Source organism: Octodon degus, unplaced genomic scaffold (assembly GCF_000260255.1).
Source record: "Octodon degus isolate 3935 unplaced genomic scaffold, OctDeg1.0 scaffold00030, whole genome shotgun sequence".
Taxonomy (NCBI): domain Eukaryota; kingdom Metazoa; phylum Chordata; class Mammalia; order Rodentia; family Octodontidae; genus Octodon; species Octodon degus.
In genome coordinates this window covers 496,325-508,428 of record NW_004524606.1, presented here as the reverse complement: position 1 = coordinate 508,428, position 12,104 = coordinate 496,325, and the positions used below count along the sequence as shown (strand labels likewise).

Below are 12,104 nucleotides of genomic sequence, written 5' to 3'. Positions count from 1 at the left end.
GGTTAGGATAGATATATAGTTGCATTCTCTTAATGAATAGAATGATTTGTTCTAATGGTGTTTGTAAATAGGATCACAAGTCCACTTCTTGTAGAGCAATTAACCACTAAGAAGAATATATGCAGTGTGTTATTTTTGAAACTGTACTTCCGATTGGATTTGAAACTGTCTCATTGCTGTTTATCAATAAAACTTTGGAAAAAAATAAATAAAATAAAATAAAATAAAAGAGACATCAAGGAAAGAAATAGAACATCAATCAATCCAAGATGAAATCTAAAATCAACCAACAATTACTAAAGACACTGAGGTAGTGTTCAGCCTCAATTTACAACAAATAAAACACATTAAAGGATTTTTGTTAACTTCTAAAACGTGGCATCTTATACACAAGGCATTCCTGGTAAATAAAACAGCATATTTTATACTATAAATCAAACATAATCTTGGTAATATGACTAAGAAGAAGCAGAAAAAAATGTGAAATTAATTTAAATATATCATGCCTTAACTTTTGGAAAAGGGAAATCAAAGTAATTTTTAAAATAAAATGCACCTGATGGATTCACAGCTGAATTCTACAAGAAACTTCCACAAGATATAATTCCTACACTCCTCAAACTCTTCAATGAAATTGAAAAGGAAACAGTTCTCCCAAAATCATTCCTGGAGGCAAGTATTATACTGATACCAAAAACAAGGAAAGACATAATTAAAAAAGAGAACTACAGGCCAAAACAATACAGCAAATCATCAAGAAGATCTTACACCATGACCAGGTAGGATTCATCCCAGGGATGCAAGGATGGTTCAATATTTGAAAATCTATAAATGTAATGCACTATACCAATAAAGTGAAATCTAAACACCACATGACCATTTCAATTGATGCAGAAAAGGCTTTTGACAAAGTCCAACACTCATTCATTTACAAAGTCCTACAAAAAATTGGAATAGAAGTACTTTAATTCAATTTGATAAAAGCTATCTATGATAACCCAATGGCTAATAATTCTAAATGGGAAAAAGCTGAAATCTTTTACTCTTAGATCTGGTACAAGACAAGTATGTTCTCTATCACCATTCCTATTCAATATAGTTCTGGAACATTAGCTAGCACCATTAGACAAGAAGAAGAAATAAAAGGAATAAGAATAGGGAAAGAAGAAGTTAAATTATCATTATGTGCAGATGACATGATACTTTACTTGGAAGACCCCCCAAAAAATCCACCAAGAGGCTACTAGAATTGATACACAAAATCATTAGCATAGCAGGGTACAAGGTCAATACCCAAAAGTCATAGCACTCCTCTACACAGATAACAAACACACTGAGAGTGAAATTAGGGAAACAATATCTTTTACAATAGCACCACAGAAAATGAAATACCTCGGGATTCATTTAACTAAAAAAAGTCAAAGATCTTTGCATGGAAAATTACATTACTCTGAAAAAAATAAATCATAGAGTATTTCAGAAAATGGAAAGATAATTCCATGTTCCTGGATAGGAAGAACCAACATCGTGAAGATGGCCATACTCCAAAAATTGATGTACAGATTTAATGCAATCCCTATCAAACTACCACCAACATACCTCCCAGACCTAGAGAAATGGTTCCTAAAATTTATTTGGAACCAGAAAAGACCTAGAATAGCAAAGGCAATCCTGGGCAATAAAGACAAGGCAGGAGGCATTACAATTCTTGACTTGAAACTATACTACAAAGCTTCTGTGATAAAATCAGCATGATATTAGCAACAAAATAGACCTGAGGATCAATGGAATAGATTAGAAGATGTAGAAGCCTCTATGAACACACTCAGCCACCTAATCTTTGACAAAGGGGCCAAACATGCTTACTGGAGAATAGATAGCCTCTTTTTTAAAAATGGTGCTGGAAAAACTGGCTCTCTATATGCCAAAAACTAAAACTTGACCCAGGTCTATCACCATACACTAAGCTAAAGTCAAAATGGATTAAAGATCTAAACATTAAAACAGGAACACTAAATCTCGAGGAACAGAAAGTAGGAGGAACTCTTGAAGACATAGGGGTAGGCAAAGAGTTCATGAAAAAACTCAAATTGCATGGGTAACACTTGGAAGAATTAATAACTGGGACCAACTCTTACTGAGAAGTTCTACACATCAAAAGAAATTACCAACAAAGTGAAAAGACAAACCACAAATTTCAAAAAATATCTTAAATAATAAGCACTCAGACAAAGGTCTGCTCCCTAGAATTTATAAAGAACAAAAAGCATTAGGACCCCTAAATTTAAAGACCCAGTTCAGAAATGGTCATCTGAGACAAACGCACCCTTCTCAGAGGACAAAATTAAAGAAGCGAATAAATATATGAAAAAATGCTCCACATTACTAGCCATCAGTGAAATGCAAATTAAAACAACACTGAGATGCCATCTCACTCCAGACAGAATGGCTATCATAAAGAAATCAACCAACAACAAATGTTGCAGAGGCTGTGGGGAAAAAGGAACCCTTCTCCACTGCTGGTGGGAATGTAGAATGGTGCAACCATTATGAAAATCAGTGTGGAGACTCCTTAAGAAACTAGGACTGGAAATCCCATTCAAGCCATCTGTTCTCCTACTGGGAATTTTTCTGGAGGAATCGAAAACATCATATCATAGTAATACATGTGTACCTATGTTTATAGCAGCACAATTTGTGATAGTCAAATCTTGGAAACAACTATGATGCCCATCACATGAGGAATGGTTCAAAACGATGTGGTATTTTTATATAATGGAGTATTACTCAGCTATAAAGAATGATAAACTTGAAATCCCATTATATTTAAGTGGATGTCACTTGAAAATATACCCATACATGAAATAAACCAGATTCATATGTGTAAATATTGTAGAGTCTCCCTAGTATAAGAACTCAAAAGAAGAAATACAAATAGAAAGGTATAACACAATTCAAAGGAATGTGAGAACTTGAGGATTGGACAATGAGGAGAGGGCATGGAGAAAAGCTGGAAAACAGAACAGGGACAAAGCCATACATTTATATGCACAAGATGGGCAGTGCAATGATCCTGAGAAACATCAGCAGGTTTTTGAAACTAGCAGTTAATTGGTAGGATTCTTACTCTGACTAAATATACATGCTGATACCTGTGAACCAAGCAACTGCACTGAAGATAGCAATGTGTAATAGAAGTGTCACACTTGGAATGCCTGTCATTCTGGTCTTCTAAATACGTACTTCTTGTCATGACATACCAATTTTTACCATACTGCCTCACAAGTAAAAGGTTTTGTTGTTTTTTTAAATGGGTAATAAATGAAAACAATACACAAGAAAAAGGGAAAAAAAAGTCACAGAACTGTCCTGCTGCAATGCTGTTTATGGTTAGATTTCTAAATTTCTGTGTGGGTAGTGTGGGATTGTTTATTCATGTTCTTTAAATATTTTTTGTCTCTATTTTCTGTGGGAATTTGATGTTTGATGTGTTGATACTTGATGGGAGGTGCCTGTTCCATGTTATGCCTAGGATGTTTGATGTTCAGACAGATGATGGGGTTGGACCCAACTGCGTATGTTGTAGGGTTGTGGTGAGCTTCTCTTCTGGAGGGTTGATGGCCTAGGTTTGCAGACCAAGAATTGGAGAAATGGAGGGGCTGCAGGGATGGCCAGCATTTTGACCATAGCCTTTCAGGGTCAGTGAAGACTCAGAACATAGGAGAACCTATACTGTGACATCATGTAACTCAATTGCCTCCCAGGTTTTTCTGATCGGTGGATTCTGGAGCCACGGAGTAGCGTGGTCAATGACATAGAGTGTGCCTAAAGAGAGTCACTTGGAGAGTAAACATTCTCTCAGGCTTTCACAGAGAGCAAGTTGGTCAAGCAATGGCTGTGACTTATCCGCATGGCTGACACTGACGAAGGATCTGCAAACTGCAGTACAGGGTAACAGGATGGGTCCTAAGGGTATTTGACTGACCTTATCAGATATGAAAGGTACATTTCTTGTTATATAGGTCTTGCTTTATCTTGGTATTATCCATGGAGCAGAAAAGTATAAAAATGAGGTATATAAGGTAAAGCCATATTAATGTGCTGAGCTGAAAAAGGCTCAAGTCAACAATTTCTGTGGATAACACACTACTATTGTGGACTGCTGAACTGTATTGGATTGTTTTGCTGAATTCACACACCTATAGTACTTAGATGCCAATGGAATACTCATTTCTGACAGGACTAAACAAAAAAAAGGGATACAAAGGGCCATTTTGTTATCTGTATATACAGAATAGTTAAGATAGATATACAGTTACCAGCTACTTTTGCTTAATTTAATAAGAAATATTTGTACTAATAGTGTTTGGATAGGATATCCTGTCTGCATCTTATACTATGGATGACCGCTAAGAAGATAACAATGTACAATATGTGAATTATTGAAACTGTCTTATTAATCAATTTTGAAGCTGTCTTATTGCTATTTGTTTCTCAATAAAATTTTTAAAAATAGTAAGGCAAAATAATCTTGTAAAAAATTAAAATAAGTGCAAAAAACAAAAATAAAATAAAATGCAAAATTATCACATGGAATTTATCATGAGAATTATTAGACCATTTCATCTTCAAATATGTACTAATGTAATTGTGTATTACATTAACAGGTTAAGGAAGGAAAATATGAGTTACCATGTGTTTAAATGATCTCATCATATGTTAAAAGAAAAAGACATTTAAAACATTTGTAATTTTATATGGTTTCTTAAAATTACTAGAAAACTATAAATAGCTTGGAATTGTCTAAATCTAAAGATCATTGCTATCATTATATAACAAACATAGTAATAATGTGTGTGTGTGTGTGTGTGTGTGTGTGTGTGTGAAATAAAGGAGTATGTTAAGGTATATTAAGTCTGACTCTGCAGGAACATGATATTAAAAGTTCTGGAAAAAGCTAAATATAAGATAAGGAAAAAAGAGACTGTAAAAAATGGATCTGTTGAAGGAACAAAAAAATCCAATAAAGATAATTTTGGTGTTTTTCTCATAAATCTGAGTGAACCAGACTAACAAACACTTGACAATCATCAGGGACTCGGGATATTTCTATCTTGTTCTACCATCTTTAATATGTAGTTTTGATATTCTTGTTTAAAATAAATGCTTCAAATAAGTCATCACCTCTGATTAAATGTTATGGCATGTATCTTGATGTCCTTCTAAAATCTTACATGCACATAGACGGAGTTTGTCCAAGCTGGCTATATCTAGGATTATGGCACTGGATTTAGGATGGTGGTGTTAAATTAGTTCACTGATTGGAATTAGCATGGTTCTGGGTGTGACTAAATGGATTTACTGAAGAGAGAAGCCCCATGCTGGTTATGGATGGCGCTACCCAAAAGGCTTTCAGTCTCCATGAGATAAAACAGAAAGGCAGGCTTGCTGCTGCTGCTGTTGCTGCTGCTACTGTGGCTGCTGTGGCTGCTGCTGCTGCTGCCTGACTCCTGATTGTTCTGCCACAGCCTATTTATCTTCCGCAATGCTTCTCTGCCATGTGACCCTGCCATGGAATTAGTTTACTACAGATTTACAAATCTACAAGCTGTGAAATAAATTCAGCTTTCCCTCCTTTAACTTGTAGGTCTTGAGTATATTTTCCCAGCAACAAGAAAAGCAACATTAAGATTCCACAGAAGGAGGAAAAGGTAAGTAGTCCGATATTTTCCATTTATATATACTTCCTTGATCTTGCATGTATTCCCTTTTAGTTAAATCACAATAATTAAAACTCAATCACATGCAAGACCCTCTGGTACACAATTGTAGTCCCTGCCACTCAGGAAGCTGATGAAAGAGGACCACTTGAGCCCAGAAACTCACAGCCAACTTAGGCAACATAGTAAATCTCCACATGACGAAGACAGAAAAAAAGACCTTAATAATTTGTCACTGAAATACAATGCATAACAGAAACTTAAATGAGTATCATGGTGGTTTACCAACTGGTGGTCGACTGGTTACACCAAGCTAAACTGAACTAGTATGGTGCTAGGTATAGGAGACTCATCTGAGGATTGTTGCCAGCATCATCAGAGGAAGTACTAGAGAAGCTATTGGGAGGCTGTTAGGAAAGATGTTTGTAGAACTTGTTGGGGAGCTGCTGTTTCTTGCGAGTCATTCTCCTGGAGAACCTTGTCATACTGGTTTTCCTGATGGAAAAGGAGGAACTCTGGACCTAATTTCACTAAGGATGCCCGAAATTTACTTTGGGAGGGCTCTTGTCCTCATCTTGAGTATTGCTTCCTAGATCCGAGGAGGAAGAGGGTGCACTGCTCATTCTTTTGGAGAAGCTTGTCACATTGGCTTTCCTGATGATAACTCAGCCTTCATCATTGGCAGAGCTTGGGACCTCACTGTTGCTGAGGATGGTTATAGTACTTTTCCAGAGAGCTCTGGTTCTTACCTTGAATGCTGCTTCCTGGACCCAGTTCAGATTCCCCATACTGCTGGTACAGATCCTTCATCCCACTGGCACAAATTTTCTAGCTTCTGCCATTACCTTTGGGCCTTTCCAGCACGGATCCATGATGTGGGCCTGCATGAGACATTGTTCTACACTCTTAGCCTCCAGTAGGACTTGTGAGAGGCATTGTTGTCAGCTCTAGGTCTTCAGCCTGACTCATACAAGATATTAGGATACAAGCCTTCAGCTGGATTCTTTGATCTTTAGTATGTAGATAGATTTTCTGCACTCTTTACACATAATTCTTTGGGTGATTCATTATATAATAATTTTATAATACATATGTCCTGTATTGTATTGTCACCCCTGCAAAACCCCAAACTATGACAAGAAGTTTCTTTGGCTCATGTTTTGAGTCCATTGTTAGGAGAGTCCAAGGCAGAAAAGCATGATGGAAGGGCTGGGCAGAGGAAATCTTCTAACACAGCAGTGAGAAAGTAGAACATGAAGAAAATAACCTAGGAAGAGGCATATGCCACATTTCTTTCAATTGGTCTCTGCTTCTTAACATAATATTCATCTATACTACCCTTATGCTACAATTCTCTTGCAAAAGCCCTACCTATCAACACATAAGACTCCTGGGGAACATTTGGGTATAACCATGACTTTCTGCTCCTGACACTTGTGACTCACACACATCTCTTTATGCAAAATGCATGTAGTCCATCTCAAATAGTCACCAAAGTCCAACAGTTCCAATACAAGTTCAAAGTCTCCTCTGAGATTCAAAGCAACCTCTCTAGTTCTAAGGCCTTATAAAAAATCAGAAGAAAGTTAAGCACTGCTATTATACAATGACACAGAACAAAAGTTCCCATTCAAGAGGCAGAAAAAGGAAGATACAAAGGAGTAAAATTAAAGCAAGATCAAAACCCACCATGGCAAACATTAAATCCTATAGCTTAATGTCCAGCTCCAAAGAAAAGTTGTAGTGAGCTGTGAACTTCAAAAGACATGGGTTGCCCTGCCACTATGGAATTTCCTGATTGTAGTCCTTGTGGTTTTTTTCTCATGGGGTGACTTTGCTCATTACTTATGGGCTTGCTCAAATATTCTACATTTTAAGTTTCCTCAACTTCCTAAGGACACCACAGCATGTTGGACCTCACTCAGAAATGCATACACTGTCCTATTAGGAGTTGTCTTAGCTTCTTTTCTCATTTCTGAGAGAAAATACCCAACACCCACAAGTTAAGGAAGGAAAGGTTTATTTGGCTCACAATTTTTACAAATTTCATCCCATAATTGGCTGACTACAAGGAAGGGTGACAGAGAGAAAGCATCACAGAGGAGAGAGTTCACCATAGGCCAAAGGTAGCAAAGCAGTAAGGGACAGCCATAGCTCTTTCTTTCCCTTATATCTTATTGGGGCTGCTTAGGACAGGTATCATATCCTTAATCCTAGAGCCCTTGACCATAGCATTGCACCATGATTTGATCCCAGTGAAGTACATTTTAGATCCACCCACCAGTGGAAAAGCTCCACCTGTGACTGCCTGAGGGCTTGGAGGTACATCCTGATACAAGCCACAGCAAGGTCACATAGCCTGGCCTCCCAATCAGTCTTATGAAATCTGGGTGGAAGCCTACCTGACTCCACCAATTTTGTATTTTTCATGCATGTAAATTCAGCACCACATGAATGATGCAAATGTTTCTGACTAGTTTAAGGAGGATCAAAATCCCATTTATCATGGTTGCTGAGGCCTCTCTATGTGTGGATCATCACTAAAACATAGAAAACTATTTCCTATTTGGCCCTGAATGAGTCAGATTTCATGGGGTTCTCTTCTCAAAGCTAAGTCTCAGTTTTGTACAGTGAAAGATGAGATCTTCCTGATTCCCAAGATACCCTTAATACATTCTTTCTATTACCTGATGCACACTACTTGACTTCTTTTTAATGTCAATTTTTTTAAGGGCTCACACTCCCTGTGCTCCAATTTTTAAAGCCCATACTTCCAGGAGAAAAATGAAAACATTAAATGGAACTTTTCCTCCTTATTTTGATTATAAACCTAGATAAAAGCTGCCAACAGTAGCCATTTCACAGCCTGAATAATGTAAGCCCCCTTGAAATTTTCCCTATCTAATAAATTACTCCATTGCCCTTAATTTCAGGCTCCTTTGAACTCTCAGAACACAAATAAGATATAGACAAAATTTCTGCCAAAGCATAACACACATGATCTGGAGTCTAATTTCCAGTGTAGTCTTTTTCCTTACTTGAAAATTTAGGAGGCTGTTTTTTAACTGCCTTCTGCTTTTCCAGTATTCTGGTCTTTTGAGCTCTGACCAGAATCTCCTATCAAGTTCAATTTACACTATTCCATGGCTTCTCTGATAAGCATTTCCAAATTTTTCAAAACTCCCTCCACCAACTAGCTTCAAACATTTTTGAGGGGTGTGATCAGGTATATTCACACCAGTGACCCTACTTTTCTGGAACCAAAATTTGTCCTAGTCATTTTCTCACTGCTGAGGCACAACATAAAGGAAGAGAGATTTATTTCACTCAGGCTTTTAGTTTTCTTTTGGCCAGCTCCAAAGCAGGAATGCATGGTGAAAGAGCCTGAGCAGCAGAAAGCTGCCCACAACATAGCAGCAAAGAAGCAGGGAGAGAAGACAATAACTTGGGGAGAAAGATACACCTAAACAAATAGTGGCAAGTGACCCACCTCTTCTGACCACACCCAACCTCCCAACATCACATTTAGTTATAGTAACCTTGTGGTCCAATCCTCTTTCAACAGCCCTGTCTAGGAACTCAGCAGTCTAAGCACCTGCCTGGTAAATTCAAGGACCTAGTTTAATTTCCTGTAGTTCACACTGTGCAGGCTGTGGAACCCTGCGTGCACCATGCTGGCTATGAGATCAGGAGTGCTGACCCAACTCTGTAATCCCAGTGCTGGAGAGGCTAACACGGGCGGATCACTGATAGTCTGAACTGCATAGCAAGATGTGTACCAAATAAATAAAAGATGGGGAGAAAAAAGCCCTGCCTGAGTATATGAAGCTCTTGGGAGACATCTAAGTATGAACTATCATATTGCAGATACATACCTAAGAATAGGAAAGCATGACCATGTGTGTTAGAGAAAAACTATTCATGCATCTATAGTGTTTAGATGCCAATGGAATACCCATTTCTGACAGGACTAAACAAAAGAAAGGGGGATACAAAGGAAGGACTACTTTGTATCTGTATATGCATAATATTTAGGATAGATATACAGCTACTTTCACTTAATTCAATGAGAAGAAATATTTGTACTAATAGTGTTTGGCCAGGATATTTTGTCTGCATCTTCTACTACAGATAACCACTAAGAAAATAACAATGCACAATGTGTGAATTATTGAAACTGTCCTATTAATCAGTTTTGAAACTGTCTCATTGCTATTTGTTTCTCAATAAAATAAAATAAAAAGAGAAAAACTATTAATCTCTGTCAGAGAAAGATTTGAAATAGTCTTATTATTTGGATTTGTCTCCAAAAAAACCTCCAATACTACAACCAATGAGAACATTTTGCAAACTTTCTAAACTCAAGATCAATAATCAAGACTTTTTTTCAAGTCAGTTAGCTCAGCGGATTCAAGTGCCTGCTTAGGCAGATGTAAAATCTGGGGTTTGACCCTTGGTATGCCATGCTAGCCCAACCCCCAGAGTGTGTTGAGAAAGTGAATTAAACTGGACGTGATGGTGTGTGCCTGTAATCCCAGGGATTGGGAGGCTGAAAACAGAAGAATCACAATGAGTCTGAGCAGTGTAGTGAGACCCTGTAGAACTTTTACTAAATACATTAAAAGACTCAAAACATTTAAAGAAATTAATAGTATTATGTTTATGTCATCAATAACTCCTTTGGAAAATATATATTTCTAAGTAGCATCATTATTTAACCTTAATAGGAAAAATCCTATTCAAATATATGATTGTTAGAAAAAATCATAAAAGTTTTAAAAATCATAAAGACTGAGAAGAACACAGCATAGTAGAACTAACGTGTCACAAGTCACATTGAAAATTATTTATCAGGCCAGGGACATAGCTCAGTGGTACAGCACCTGACTGGTATACATGAAGTCCTGATTCTACTCCCAGTTCAAAAAAAAAAGCTATTATTTATTTATTTATTTATTTATTTATTTATTTATTTCAGTACTAAAGACTAAGACTGGGCCACAAGTTTGCTAGGCAAGCACTCTCATGCTGAGCTACAACCTGAGGCCCCAAACAATTTTACATAATTGATATTAATTCTAAAGTTAAATATTCACCAGAGAATGAAAAATTTTTGCAGATAAGATTGGGCATGTTCAGGGTGGTATGACCATAGACAAGAAAAATTTTTCTCAATGTCTTGTTCAACAAAGCAATGGTAAACCTTATAAACAACCTCAGTTAAATAAGAAAAGTTTAAAAATCACTATAAAATAAAGAAAACATATGAAAAAGTTATTCACAAAATAATTGTTCAAATGCAAACATGAAAATATGCTTCCTTGGTATTAGAGATACACAAAGTAAAATTATGTGTTTAGTCACATTGGAAAAATTTTTGCTTGGGATAGGGAGATAGCTCAGTAGAACAAGTGCTTGTTGGGCAAGCACAGGGTCCTGAGTTCAATCCCTGGTACCACAAACAAAAAGAAAAAAGAAAAAGGTATCCTAATAAAGCATTGCCAAGAATTTCAGGTGAATAATCTCATACATAGCGCAAGGAAATAAAATTTAGTGCAGTTACCTTGGGACACAATCAGTAGTAAATAGAATAAATATGTCTATCCTATTCTCCAATAAGTACAATCCTGTTCTGTCTGTCTCTGTCTCTTTCTTTGTCTCTATCTCTGTGTTTCTCTCTGTCTCTTTCTGTCTCTCTGTCTCTGTCTCTGTCTGTCTCTGCCTCTGTCTCTGTCTGTCTCTGTCTCACTATGTCTGTCTCTGTCTGTCTCTCTGTCTCTCTCCCTCCCTCTCCTTGGCCACCATGAGGTGACCAGCTTTCTTCTACTCAGCCCTTCTGCCATACTGTCCCCCTTGTCACAGAACTAAAGCAATGGAGCCAGCCAACCATGAGCTGAAACCTCTGAAACTACACTTGATCTTAGCCAAAAGGCCGAGAAGCAATAAACCTCTGAAACTATAAGCCAAACTAAATCTTTCTTCTTAAGTTGATTTTCTTAAGTATTTTTGTAACAGTTATGGGAAAAAAGAAATACTTATAATTGAAAAATAGAATGATAAGAATTCTCATCTCCAAAATCAATGTATAAATAAATACGATGAGATGATAGTCATTAAAATAAATGAATTAAATCTAATATATATTCACATGAATAAGTAGTATAAACTATGAAATACATAAAGTATGATACTGTTTGTTGTGGTTTATATCAAAAATGTCCCCCAAAGCCTCATACACTCAGAGGCAGAGCTTTTGCGCAGGTGATTTATGGAGGCAAGGGAGCTGACATAATACTAGAAGGTAGGTCTGGTCAGCAGAGGTGAGTCACTGTGGGCACAACCTGGAAGCATCTGTCTCCCTTCTTGGCTCTTCCCTTTGCTATC

General features: G+C 37.0%; 1 pseudogene; it reads right to left on the bottom strand.

The window, feature by feature from the left end:
- LOC101568126 overlaps positions 1 to 6,530 on the bottom strand; it is a 12,980-nt pseudogene extending 6,450 nt beyond the window's left edge.
- Between the last annotated feature and the right edge of the window lie 5,574 nt (positions 6,531 to 12,104).